Here is a 13,958-nt window from a genome sequence, read left to right as displayed (position 1 = left end):
GGGGTAACATTTCATCTCATTGAGGACTTGTGCTGTCCTGGTGGCCTCAAACATGATTAGGACATTCCATGGTCCAATGCGGATCTTGGTTTTAGGCCCTGGTAGGCCCTATTTTGCACTCCTGACTTCCTTCTGGATTTCATCAGAAGGGGTCCTACTGCCTCCCAAAGAGTTTGGTTGGCCAGGGTCTACTATGGTCCTGATGTCAGTAGGATGGCTTATTGTAGTTTGTGTAACAGTGGGTTTTTTCAGGGAGGTTTGCTACGCTCAACCCCCAACCTGTAGGACCAGGTGCTGCCTTTTATCTCACTCCCCACCCAAGACCAATCTGGTATGGTTGAATCTGCCAGCATACCTCCCAGGATCATAGAAGCACGCAAGCCTCTCACCCACGACAAGGTCACAGCACACAGGGAAAGTGGATTGGGCCAATTCCATTATTCAGTTATCAATCAGTCAACCATTACAGTAATCCGTAATTAAACAAAATAAATGTGATATATTATACATCATGACTCTCCCTTTTTAACTTTTTCCATAACGCACCACATACATAACATTGTAGTACAACCTTTTATCCTATTATTTTTTTTATTTTTATTAACATAACCCTATATCATCACATACCCTTCACCTTTCAAGGGTAACTTTCAATAAGATCATCTCTCAATGCAAATCATTAAGCTATTAAGCTAACTGAAATACAAATATGCCAATCTCTAGGTATGGTGAAGGGTATGTGATGATATGGGGTTAGTTTAATTCCAAAGGCCAAGAGAGCTTTATCAGGATGCATAGTATCCTGGATCCATGAAATAACTGACCTTTAAAAAAAGAAATGTGCCTGCCTCTATGTGAATTTAACATTGGGGTGTGTATACTTATGCCTCCTGTATTTCAAAGAAGAACATTTATTTATGTACATCATTCATTGACAAAGAAAATTGGTGTCCTTAAAAGGTTGTATTTTCCTAATTTTTTTAATGTAGGCCTTAAGATAAATTTCTTATTCTTCTTTATTCAGGTTTGAAAAATAGTAATTAGAGAGTACGGTGTAATTAAAACAGATATTACATAATAATACATAACACAATACATAATATATTATATATACACATACTATATTAATATTGGAGTTGCAGTAGCTCAGTCTGTAGAGAGTTAGGTTGGGAACCGGAGGGTCGCTGGTTTAATTCCCCAGACGGACCAAATTACAGAGTGTAGCTGGAAAGATGCCACTTTAGCTCCTGGGCACTTCCAGGCACCCTTGAGCAAGGCACCCTACCCCTCAACCGCTCAGGGTGCTGGTCCAGCACGGGCGCTGGAAAGATGCCACTTCACCTCCTGGGCACTGTCAGGCACCCTTGAGCAAGGCACCCTACCCCCCAACCGCTCAGGGTACTGGTCCAGCACTGGCGCCCACTCACTCTGACAACTCTCTGAATAGGTCCTGAGCATGTGTGTGTAGTGATCACGGAAAAACAGTAAATTATAATTACCCCACTGGGGATCAATAAAAAGTATGAATAAATTAAAATTAAGTACAACAGTGTAAACCAAAATATAACAAATTGTGTCAAGAAATGGCCTGATTTTCACCAAAGAATATTTAAAAGTGATTTAGGAAATGCTTCTGTTCCTTCTTTTGTGCATTTGTGCTCTACACCTCTATTATCGTTTTTATGATTTTAATGCCATACATAAATGAGGTCTATTACCATCCGTCCTTGAGATGATGAGGGACTATTACTTTAGTGCTGAGTCTTCAGCCTGAATAGATACAGGCTAATCCAGAGGTAAACTGACCGGATTTTTACGAGAGAAGGATGCTGCATTTACTGACCTCAAGTCTGAGACAATGTAGGGATGCCTTAAGGCAGTGACCTTTGACCTTTCATTGATTCCATCACATGTCACTTGGAACACAGAATTGATTGCTCGCAAATTACATTTCTGCTGCCAACAGGCTGGATAGAGATCAAAATGCAGTGTAAAAAAATAAAAGAAGGCAACGAGGCTGTGTGACAAAAGAGCTTACAAGATACAGGATGACTTTGTAGCTTGACATAGTTGGCAGTAGACATGGAGAGAAAAAAAGAGAAATTACACACTGTTAACAGAGTTATACACCCGAAATCAAGGACAAGTGTTTGGCAAACATTGTGGCAGGAGCAAAAAAGGCCACAGATACGGAAACCAAATAAAGGCATGAAATACACCCTTCAAGTAGGGAAAGCATTTTAAAAACGTACTTACTGATTACTTGTCATGTTACAACCATCGATCAGAAGAAACCAATTATCAATAATTGCAAAAATTTCAAACATGATTGTTTTCAAACTAAAATCCGTGCTTCAGCACATTACAATTTATTCTCTAGCACAAAGCCTGCCTGCATAATGTGCGTGCTCACTAGAAATCCAAGAAGGCGCACACTATAAATCTTGTGCTGAAATAGAAACATGAACAACCCCCAACACCTACACACACATACACAAACACACGCACGCACACACCCAAACACACACACACACACACATACACACACACACAGACACACACATACAAATACCTCAAACACACAGACCTCCCTCACAAGTGTCCCCTGGGTGTAATTTTTGTGGGAGTTTTTTTGTGGGCATTTGTGGAGGAATCTGTGTTGTAGGTGGCACAAAGGCAGGAGGGTTGAGGAGATGAACACACAGAAAAATGAAAAGAAAGAGATGGATACCGTTGGAACGATACACATGAAGGAGGTTGATCAAAGAAAGAGGAAAAAGGGAGAGAAATAGAAACAGAGGGTGAATAGGATGGATGTAATGAGATGATAAAGAGTGCTAAATGCAGAGCAGGACAGCAGCGCAGGAGTGAGAGATATATGAGGAGAGTTGGAGCAAGAGGGGGGAGTGAGGGAGAGATGTTGGGGTGGAAGAGAGGTTGAGGAGATTTTTGCAGCCTCTGCATTGCAGGACCAAGGTCAGAAATAAATAATGCACTAACTACAAAAAAGAAGAGAAGAAATGAATGAAAGGATAAATAGAGGTATACAGGAAGGTGAAGCTCAACTCTTGGAATCTGTATAACTTCTCTTCCACCGAAAATCCAAATCATTGTCTTAATGCAAATGAACATTGTTGCTGAGTTTGTTTTAGTTTTTTCTACTAAATACAATATATTTTTTACTAGAACTGACTTGTGAATTGCTTAAAATGTCCAAGTCAGCTGCAATGAAAACTAAACAAACAAATCATTAAACAAATGAAAATTGTTATCACAATTCTTGTGCTGGACCGTCAGACATACAACAATGACAACAAACAAAAGCAAATACTTCTATGTTTCACACCTGTACCTGAGCATTGTATAAGTTTTCTACAGTAGGGGAGGGTTGCATGTTCTTACATCATCATAAGCCTTTAGTAATCATTTAAATTAAAACGGTGCGGCAGAGTAATGAAAAACTAATTATTACCAATCATACATCAATTGCATCCCAATAATTGGTAACTGCCACACACCATCATCTGTGCCATTTATTATTGATGAACAAATCATGTGTTCATCAGTAGTCTATAATAAGTAGTAGTATAAGTAAGTTGTTAACGTGAAACTAATTTGTTTCTATTCTAGGTCCTCACATTTCCCTGTCCATGGTGCTGAAGTTGAATTCACTGATTTGACTTTGAACCATGTTATAGATTAAGATGAAAGGATAGCAGCAGTAGAAGTGTTTTATACACTGAATGAATGAGTGAATGTTCTTCTTCCACTCGTCATGTCCATCACTCTCTGTTTTTTTTGTGTTTTTAAGCACTGAGGATGGACAAATGAATTACTTTGACATCACATGAGAATATTGCAATTTCAACCATGTCCTACAATCCGATGAATGTCTCCAAGAATATAACATGGACAGTAACAAAAGTTTCCCAGAACTAAAAAAACCAATCACTTAGAACACCAAGTTAAAAAAATAAAAAGACTACACAAAGAGTATCTGTAAATTCAACAAATCAAACAGAGCTAGGTTTTAAAAGTTATGATGGACTACCCAATCATTATCCAACATTGAATGAGAGTGTGCTTTCTCTAATAAATGAGTGTAATGCACACCTTTTTTTTGGTGAATCTAAACTGTTTGGTGTTGTTTTTAGGGCAAGACAATGCAGCTATCTAATCATACCCATGCACCCCAAGCACTGTAGATTAAATGAAATTATTGGTTTTAATAAGAACTTTTATAGATACATTTTTTTAATGTAACAATATGTATCTAAAATACCAATAACACAGGAAATTTAAGACTATTTGCTAAGAGCCAGATCTTCTGGATTATAGGTTTTTTTGGGTGACATTTGACCTTTTTGATGCACATGAACATAAACCAAAAACATTAAACATAAATAATTAATGGATAATAGCTACATTTCAATCAAATTTGTACACAACAGTAAAAATACCTGGGTAAGGACCACAGTCCGCCATTTTGTCCAGTCAAGCAAGGGCAAGGCTGATGAATGGGAGAAGGTAACCAAAAGCAGGAAGCACTTTAGAAGGCCCACAACAGACACCCCACATTAGAATACATGTATGAATGCATTCAATCAGGCTCTTGGCAAATCTTTAAGAATTTACTACATTCTCAAGTGCGAAGAACCCTGTTCAGCCTTTTCTCAATTACTGCATCTGCAGATCCAAAACAGCTCAGCAGGTGGAATTTGTTCAGCTTACTGTAATTTCACTACAGATGCATTACCTTTGTTACATCTGTTTGCCTATCACTCTTAATTAGTAATTAGCCAAGCAGAGCAACTTCTATGTGTCTGTGTGGATACCTCATAATACATTATTGAAATATGGAGTACATTTACAACACCAGTTACAAACAAAGAAAATGTGGCAACCATTCCGTCAACTAGCAACCAATAGCCAACTGCTGGTAAACCTGGTGACAAGTTTTAAAAGTGATGAACCCTATTGTAAGGTTACATAAGCTAAGCTCCATGTTTTAGAAAGTGGCTACTCAGGAAAACTCACTAACAGATAAAAATGTAACCTTAAAAGTATGAAAATTGGGAATTGGCCGCCATAAAAGCTTTTAATGTACTCCAGCTTTCCCGTTATTTTGGCAGTTAACTGTATATAAATTGCAGAGTGTAAAGCAGGCAGACCATCCTGACTCTGCTATTTCCACAGAGTCAGGATGGTCTGCCTATTCTTCACTTCACCTTTCCATTAGCATAGCAGCAGTGCCACCTTCTGTTTGTCCCTTACTTTCCATTTTTTGCATTAGTTTCAATCATCTTCATCCTCTCTGACAAAGTAAGGAAGCATCACTTCGTGCACACACATGCAGATACACAATCTCACCCATCCCTTTAATTTCCACCATCTTCTTCCTTCTTTCTGTCTCTCAGCATCCTTCTGTCTCAAACTCCAAGCCTTGCCATGCCAAATATTTCTCAATATGTGAGTGTCATGAGTTTACACATGTCATCAGTAGTAATATGTTCTTTAAATAACCCTTATTAAGAGTGGAGTGCACAGTATGTTTTTTTTTATTGTGTATAGGTCATCATTTTGGGATTTTCTTTTACTCCTACAGCTGCATTTTGAAAACGTGGAAACATTAATAAATCAAGTGAGACCTTTACAAAAAAGTGATGCACTGACAGAAAGAAAAAAATGCTCAGTGTGTGCTGTAATCTCACAACCCTGTGCTAAACTGCATACACATATTTCACATATGGAGTTGTAAATTAAGGTAAAATAAGCTTAAAAACTAAGAACAGGTTGACACAAGTGAAGCAAATCCAAGTAATGACTTTAAACAGAGAGACTGGATTAAAGGAATAGAGCAAAAACAAATATGCACAAGAGGTATGGTATGAAGAGGTCAAATGGTTAAACAGCAGCAGTGTTTTTAATGAATGGGGCAACTAAAATAAAAAGACAAGTTGAGCCTCTAAGTTGTGAGGGTTATTTTCTTCCATGATGAATATGTATAAGTAAACATACACACACACACACAAGTGTCAGGATAGAACACTCTATTAAAAGGCTTTATTAAAACATCAAAAGTCAGATCCTTCTTACAACCTTCTGCCACTTAATGGAGTAAATCAATTTATCATACTTAAAGCAAGAGAGAGACAGTGGTTGGTGACGTGGTTTTATCTTCAGATAGATGGAGGAATAAAGGTGTAGCAAAATGGGATAGGGTAGGGAGGGAGGAAGGGGGGAGGAAGGGAGAAAAAGAGAGGAAGAGAAGGACTTGGATTTTTAAAGAGATGGCAGCTAAATGAAGCCATAGTGTGTGCTACAGATGGAGAATGGCTTCAGACACAAGGTAATTATTTCCTGGCTGGTGGAATGGAAGGAGCAAGGGTGCCTTCATTAACTGGCTGTTCATTACTGATGAATAGAGGGATGGACTCACATGCACAATGCAAGCATGCACAATCACAAGTGCACACACACACACACGCTCACCACTAAAAAGTTTACTTGATCTTGAATGTGCACACACTCATATGCAGATGCATAAGGATCTACCACTGTGATCAATCTCACAAAATGTTCAAAAACAGGAACGGGAATACTGATTACGTGTTGTAGATATGAAAAATTCGAAGTATGTGTCATTCTCTTCCTTCACTAATGAAGATGAATATATCATAAGGTCAGCGTTAAAGTTACATGATTTAAACAAAATAGATACATGTAGGGAATCATTTTAGGTTTTACTTAGGAAGCTAGTTTTGTTGTTGTCTTTAAGCAATTTTTCTTTCTTGCCAAGAGTAAGGTATGAAGAGCACAAAGACTAGAAACAGGGAGAAACTGCTAGCCTGGCTCTACCCAAAGGTGACAAAATTCTGCCGACCAGCAACTCTAAAACTGATCGTGCAAAACATACAAATAATATCTGCTTAAAAAATTTGTGCTAAGGTAAATTAGACGACTGTCGGTGGTAGCATCATATAAAGTGTACAGACATGAAAGTGGTGTCAACATACTAGTCTAATTCTCAGCAAAAAAAAAGTAAATATGTTGAACTTGTCCATAAAGATGAACACGACTGTATCCAATAGTTGATTTGTTAATTTTTAACCAGGTCTGTTTCCTTCAACCACAATGAGCACATTTTTTATTTAGCTGATGACATCCCACCTTATCCTCCCTTAAGATCGTCGGTATTCACAAACCCAGTTGCCTCTCACCTTTAGCCCTGGCCCCCCACAGTTGTGAAAACCATTGGTATCACTGACATTCAAGATCATTGAGTACTTAACTACCACATTATTCAAACGTCTGCATAGAATCACATTTCCTTTAGACTTTAGAATGATAACACACACAAACAAGGTGATGGTGTAAACTGAGTGATTGGAAGTACGAGCCTCACAGATTAGTGGGCACTCAGAAAAGAGGAGGTTTATCAGTTTAAAGGGAAATTTGAAGCTTTAAGTTGAAAGGATTGAAATAGAAATGGGAGGAGGCAAAGCAGCCTTTTTTATACCTCTCATAAAGGGCTTGTCAATTCTGTCAGCCCAGAGGAGAGAAACCAATTTGCAAGCTGACAACTTGTGACGTGTGTGTGTGTGTGTGTGTTAGTATGTGTGTGTGTGTGTGTGATTGTAAATGCACAACCATGCTCACAATATCTTACCTCTTAGCATGTACTACAGCTATGCATATACTCACAGACATTTGTATCCACATACATACCGCATACATACAGCCAACGGAACACATGGATGTCATACATTTTTATGTAAATAGGTTGTAACATGGACAAGGCCTGCCGAAACTAAGGCTACACACATTCACACAAGCACACTTAGACAAATAATTTATGAATTTGAATGCATAGGAGCGTCTGGATGAAGGTTGCTGCAGGCTGTCCATTTAGGAGAGCACCCCTTTTGCATCTATTACACCTGGAGACACTAAAGTCACTTCTCATTTATCTCAGACACCTGAAGGCAGAGAAAGCGACAGGGAGAGAGGGAGAGACAGACGTTCAGGGAAAATGAGAGAGAGAGAGAAGGGAAATAAAAATAAATGACAAAAAGTTATTAAAGTTGTATGCGCATAAGCATACATGCACACATTTGCATGTGTGTTTCAGTTTTTCTTTGTGTGTGTTTTGGCGTCCGTTCAGCACTATTCTGTCAGTTTTATCATATATAAATGCCAAGGGTGAAAGATCATCTCATTATCATACCTACTGGCAGCAGGTTATTTTATGCTGCTACTGGAAACTGTGTATTGTGTTGGAGAGAGAGAGATTAAAGTAAAGGCCCTCATTGTGCATCTGTTAAATATCCAGTTTGGCATAAACTTTGTCATATTTTTTTTAACATTTGTACAATGATTAGTGTCACTCTGTTTTTTTACACTTCATTGCTTACACTAAATATAAACAGACAATGAATTATTCTAGCGTGTTCAATGTCAAAGAGAAATAATTTATTATATTATACAGCTGAGACACCAGTTAGTGAATATGCACAGATGTGCTGTTGCTTCTAGTCCATTTTAGATGAAATGACAATAGACACCCATCTGATACAACACTGCAAGAATTTTCTACACCTTCAATTTTTGGATATTGATATAAACATCCCTACAATAAGATGCAGCCCTACCTCACATTTACATTACTGCAACACCTAATGAAGTGGCTAATAACAGATGTTTAGAATTATGTTTTTACAATATAAAGCTAGATAAAATTCCCACAGAGTGAAACCAACCTTCAAATTATTCAAAGTAAAATGCAGTGCTTCATTTTGCTAACTGATGATGCCTCGCAACCTGATGTCTCCAATGAAAACCGTTACTGCATTACATCTCTTCATACCCTTGAGGAATTATCACATCTAGGTATTAAACCGACACATTCACAGTGACCCACAAACTTGTAAAGTATTCAAAGATTCTGCATCTAAGTAATAAGTCAACAGATAATCCAAAACGTTTTAAGTGCCATTTCTTTCAATGAGAAAAGTTGAATTAGATCAGGGAAAGGAGGGTTTCATGTTGGGGACTGGATTTTAGGGGAAGTGGAGGATACAAAAGTGATACTTTTTCATTCAGTGTTATGAAGTATAAAAGAAAGAAAATGACACAAAGAATATGAAAACTCAGACTCAACAATAAAGGCCACCCCACCAAGAAGGGTGCAGCAAGGAGTCAAAGCGTGAGATGAGGACTGAAAGTTGAGAATCATAGTTTGAAGATGCATTGGTGCTGTACGGCTGATCACTTAGTGCAGTAGTTTTTTACAAATGTTGAACTTGATGACAGCAGCCTCTGGGACACAGATGAGTGCAGACAGAAAAGGAGATTGTGTCTAAGAATCTAGAGGGGTTCAAGATAATCTGTCGTCTTAATGAGGTGTAAGGCTCTGGGAGCAAGGCTAGCCAGCAGGAAGTTGTAGTAGATAAGTCAAAAAGTTAGATCCTTGAGCAGGAACTTTGCAGATTCTTTGGTGAGCCAGAGTATGGATGATGATGATGATGATGTTGGAAAGGTTTACAACTATAGGCTTTTGGCAGATTAGGGGTTATATTATTTTGCTCAGTGGAGATGCAGAGAAATAAAACTGTCAAGAGGCAGCTGTGTCTTCAGACTGAAGCTTGCATGGGAAAGATGTCCATGTTGAGATGTCATCCAGGTATGCTGAGATCCATTTTGCTTGAATATGTGTGGGTCAAAGGAAAGGACGGTGATTTGTGAGACATGATGAGTGGGGCCCAGACACACAGAGAACATTGGACAGAACTGCAGGCGTTTTTCACACCATATCCCTCATTCAGATAGAGGTTAAAAATCACAGAATTGTCACTTCCACTCCACTTATCCATGTGTGTCATCTAATGAAGCAGTCATGAGGTCACAGAGCCAAAATATTGCACTGCAATTTGCAGTGGGGAGAATTGCAGCTGACCGCCACCCGCTTAAAAAAAAAAATCTGTGACCATAGTTCTCAATATTTTATTCATAGGTGATAACAGCACTGTGGGACTGAACACAGGTTACCAGTCATATTACATTATTCCTGCAGTAATACTGGATTTGTATCACACTGAGATAGTGAAGTGAAAGTGTAGCTAGTAAGCAGAGCTTATGGTCAGGCCTTAAATAAAAAATGAAGAGTGAAACTGCAGGTAAAATGGACCAATATGTAGTGGGTGGCTGGTGAGTTATGTTACCCATGAACCGTTCTTCACAATGAGAAGAACATGTTAAGGTTTGAACCATTGAAATAGAATGACATTCCCATATAAATCAACAGAGTGGTGGCCATTTTTATGTGTACCATTGCCATTGCAAAGAACAGCGACCACATTATATTTCAATGGTCAATGCACAGTGTTAAACACCATTTTTCTTGAACTTGTCAAATGGCCACTGCAAGCAGTTCAATAAATGTTCTCTTCTCTTCCTGTTTCTATGGTTTGGACAACTGGTGAGTAATCTGGCAACTTCTCCTTCAAAGGGGCTCTTGGCAAGACTGCCTTTGAGGATCCCCCTAAGGAGATAGAGGGATTTTATTTCAGAAAAGGAATAAGACAAATCAAAAATAAACTAATATACGTATAATATCCCAACACATCTTCCATTTGGTAATTCCCATCTGTGCTAATGGCAGTGGCTCATCCTTATTGCCTCAACATATTATGTGATATTGTTCTTTGTCAAGTCTCAATAAAGCCAAACACTGTATATGAAAAGAGAACTTTGGAAAGTGGATGCCCAGGGTCATAGAAAGGGCACATTTAGATCAAAGTCCTCTGTTAACTTATTTTTATTATTGTCTCCGTGGATCAAGTAGATTGACAGATGATGCATATCTACAAACAGCCCTCAAGGCATAGACACGGACTTATCATTCTCTTCCTTACTGCCTCTGTCTCTCTGTAACTCTCAAAGGCAAATATACACACACACTTCACAAGCTTCAAAGAGGGACCTGGAGTGACGATGAGGACAGGGATTAATCAGAAGAAGCATCAGAAAGCTGTATTATCCACCCAGATTACCTCTTGCTGCTCCAGGGGCAAAAGGATGTATCAGTGTGTGTGTTTATGTGTAAGGTACCTGAGTGTATGTTCAGGTATATGTGTGCACGTGTACCAGTGTGTGGATGGGCCATTTTTGTTCTTTCCTTTCAGTGTTGAAAACTAGGAAGTAAACACAATCTAATGTTCCATGAGAAAGCTGGGAGAGAAGTTGCAGATAAATAAGGCAGCATAGACGGTAAAACAATAAAGTTTAAAAAAAACAACTTTTGTCAAGGAAAGTTTGTTGGCGTCAGGCTCATTTTCAAAAGCTCACACGACAAACTTTTGAATCAAGGTGGAGGAAATAGGGAGTTTCAGTAGCAGTGACAGAGTTACCAGTTTGAGAGATAGACAGGAGTGTTCTTTAAAAATTTGAAAAAATGGCACAAATAACGTAATAATGTTTTTTTTATTGCCCACTGTAATACTGAGTTAGCGTGACTGGGAGGTCATATAGTTGTGATGAATATTTAGCTCGGACAGAAAATCATTCATTTACAATGAGAGAATATGTTACAGATGCATTGTTGCATTTCAAGTGTTGCATACCGTAACTTAGCTTACTATTTATGTTTCGTAAACTGAACTGGGTATCCCTGTCCCTGTGTAACAAGCTAAAACATTAAGAGATTGTAAGAGAACATAACAATGACTTAGATTATTATAGCATATTTCATGACGCTGTACACAAGTACAGGGGGATAAGGCAAAAGAAAATAGTAGGCCAACACAAACACCGACTAAAAGGAATAAAAGTCTGCACTAAATGGAAGGGGGATGTGATTTAATGTTGACCACTGGCGTACAACCCCATTGAGCATTGTAAAGTTATTTTATGAATAAAACAGACATAATACATGGCTGAGGACCAATTCGGGGACAATGTTAAATTATTCACTGTCCCGTAATTATCTCCATCTGTTAAAAGCCTGACCAAGATTGACTCGGTTTCACCTGTCGCCTTTCGCTATTAGCTTTTAGTTGTTCTTTGTTAAATTTCCATCTTTTCTGTGATGATCCTGCTCCAGTATCAGCCATAACTACAGCAGATAACTTCTAAAATAAAAATACAATTAGACCTATATAAACACATCTCCTGCTACCTTTTACCTGGCTGGATTTGCTAACACTGGCTTTTCCGGTGATACTCCAAAATCTGTGGTCCGTCAGAATGAGTTACTCTAGCGCCATCTATCTGCCGTACATAATTTGTGGGGAATATTGGACCCGGCAGAGGCATTAATAAAAACTATATAAAACAGCGTTTTAATCACTGTTAATCTCGTTTGCTGTTAAAGGTCATTTATGATCATCAGATGTAACATTCCACAGTTTCACAAACTTTGTCACGTTCCTGTTTAACAGCATATACAAAAGGCATGCAATCAAATTGTTTAACAAATAGATTAATAAAGAGTTTTGGGTTAATTATTTTTAGGTTACAGGCATATTTAACAAAACAAGACAAAGTATAACAGTACAGTCCAAAATTTGAACGCACCTTCTTATTCAATGCATGCCTTTATTTTCATGACTGTTTACGTTATAGATTATCACTGAAGAAATCAAAAGTATGAAGGAACACATGAGGAATTATGTTCTTAACAAAAAAGTGTAAAATAACTGAAAACATGTCTTATATTCCAGTTTCTTCAAAGAAGCGACCCTTTGCTTTTTTGATAGCGCTGCACCCTTGGTGTTCTCTCAATGAGCCTCATGAGGTAGTCACCTTATACGTCAGGGTTAATTAGTGGAGTTTATTGCCTTATTAATGGAGTTGGGACAATCAGTTGTGTTGGGCAGAAGTCAGGTTGATACACAGCCGACAGCCCTATTGGACAACTGTTAGGATTCATATTATGGCAAGAACCAATCAGCAAAGTAAAGAGAAACAAGTGGCCATCATTACTTTAAGAAATGACGGTCAGTCAGTCCGGAAAATTGATAACAAAACTTTGAATGTGTCCCCAAGTGCAGTCGCAAAAACCCTCAAGCGCTACAACACAACTGGCTCACATGAACACCGGCCCAGGAAAGGAAGGCCAAGAGTCACCTCTGCTGAGGATAAGTTCATCTGAGTCACCAGCCTCAGAAATTAACAGCAGTTTAGATTAGAGACCGGATGAATACCACACAGAGTTCTAGCAGCAGGCACATCTGTAGAACAACTGTTAAGAGGAGACTGCCAAAAGGTGACCGGATGAATTCTACATGCCTGGTTCCCACCGTGAAGCATATAGGAGGAGGTGTGAAGGTGTGGGGGGGTTTTGCTGGTGACACTGTTGGGGATTTAATCCAAATTTAAGGCATACTGAACCAGCATGGCTACCACAGCATCCTGCAGTGGCATGCCATCCCATCCCTTTTGCGTTTAGTTGGACCATCATTTATTTTTCAACAGGACAATGACCCCAAACACACTTCCAAGCTGTGTAAGGACTGTTTGATCAAGAAGGAGAGAGATGGAGTGCCGCACCTCCACAGTCACCGGACCTGAACCCAATCGAGATATTTGGGGAGAGCTGGACCGCGGATTGAAGGCAAAAGGGCGAACAAGTGCTAAGCATCTCTGGGAACTCCTTTAAGACTGTTGGGAAACCATTTCAGGTGACTACCTCTCGAGGCTCATCAAGAGATTGCCAAGAGTGTGCAAAGCAGTAATCAGCATGTCATTTTCCCTTTGCTGCACGTCATTCCGGCTCTCTCACCCCTTTCACTTCTTCAGCTGTCTTGTCATTAAAGGCCTAAAATGCCCAAAAGATTATCTTTAAAACAAAAAAAGTAGACAATTCCACGTGTGTTCATTCATAGTTTTGATGCCTTCAGTGAGAATTTCCAATGTAAATATTCATGAAAATAAAGGAAATGCCTTGAATGAGAAAGTGT

At 38.8% G+C, this 13,958-nt stretch overlaps 1 long non-coding RNA gene across 1 annotated transcript in view; it reads left to right on the top strand.

Moving 5' to 3' along the window:
• The first annotated feature begins 13,852 nt into the window (after positions 1 to 13,852).
• The window catches only part of LOC117942077, an 11,662-nt gene continuing 11,556 nt past the window's right edge, over positions 13,853 to 13,958 (top strand). The window contains exon 1 of the long non-coding RNA XR_004656063.1: positions 13,853 to 13,956. This is a non-coding gene — a long non-coding RNA (uncharacterized LOC117942077). The remainder of the gene's footprint in view (positions 13,957 to 13,958) is intronic.

Source organism: Etheostoma cragini, chromosome 3 (genome assembly GCF_013103735.1).
Source record: "Etheostoma cragini isolate CJK2018 chromosome 3, CSU_Ecrag_1.0, whole genome shotgun sequence".
Taxonomy (NCBI): Eukaryota; Metazoa; Chordata; class Actinopteri; order Perciformes; family Percidae; genus Etheostoma; species Etheostoma cragini.
This window is presented reverse-complemented; position numbering and strand designations above follow the sequence as displayed.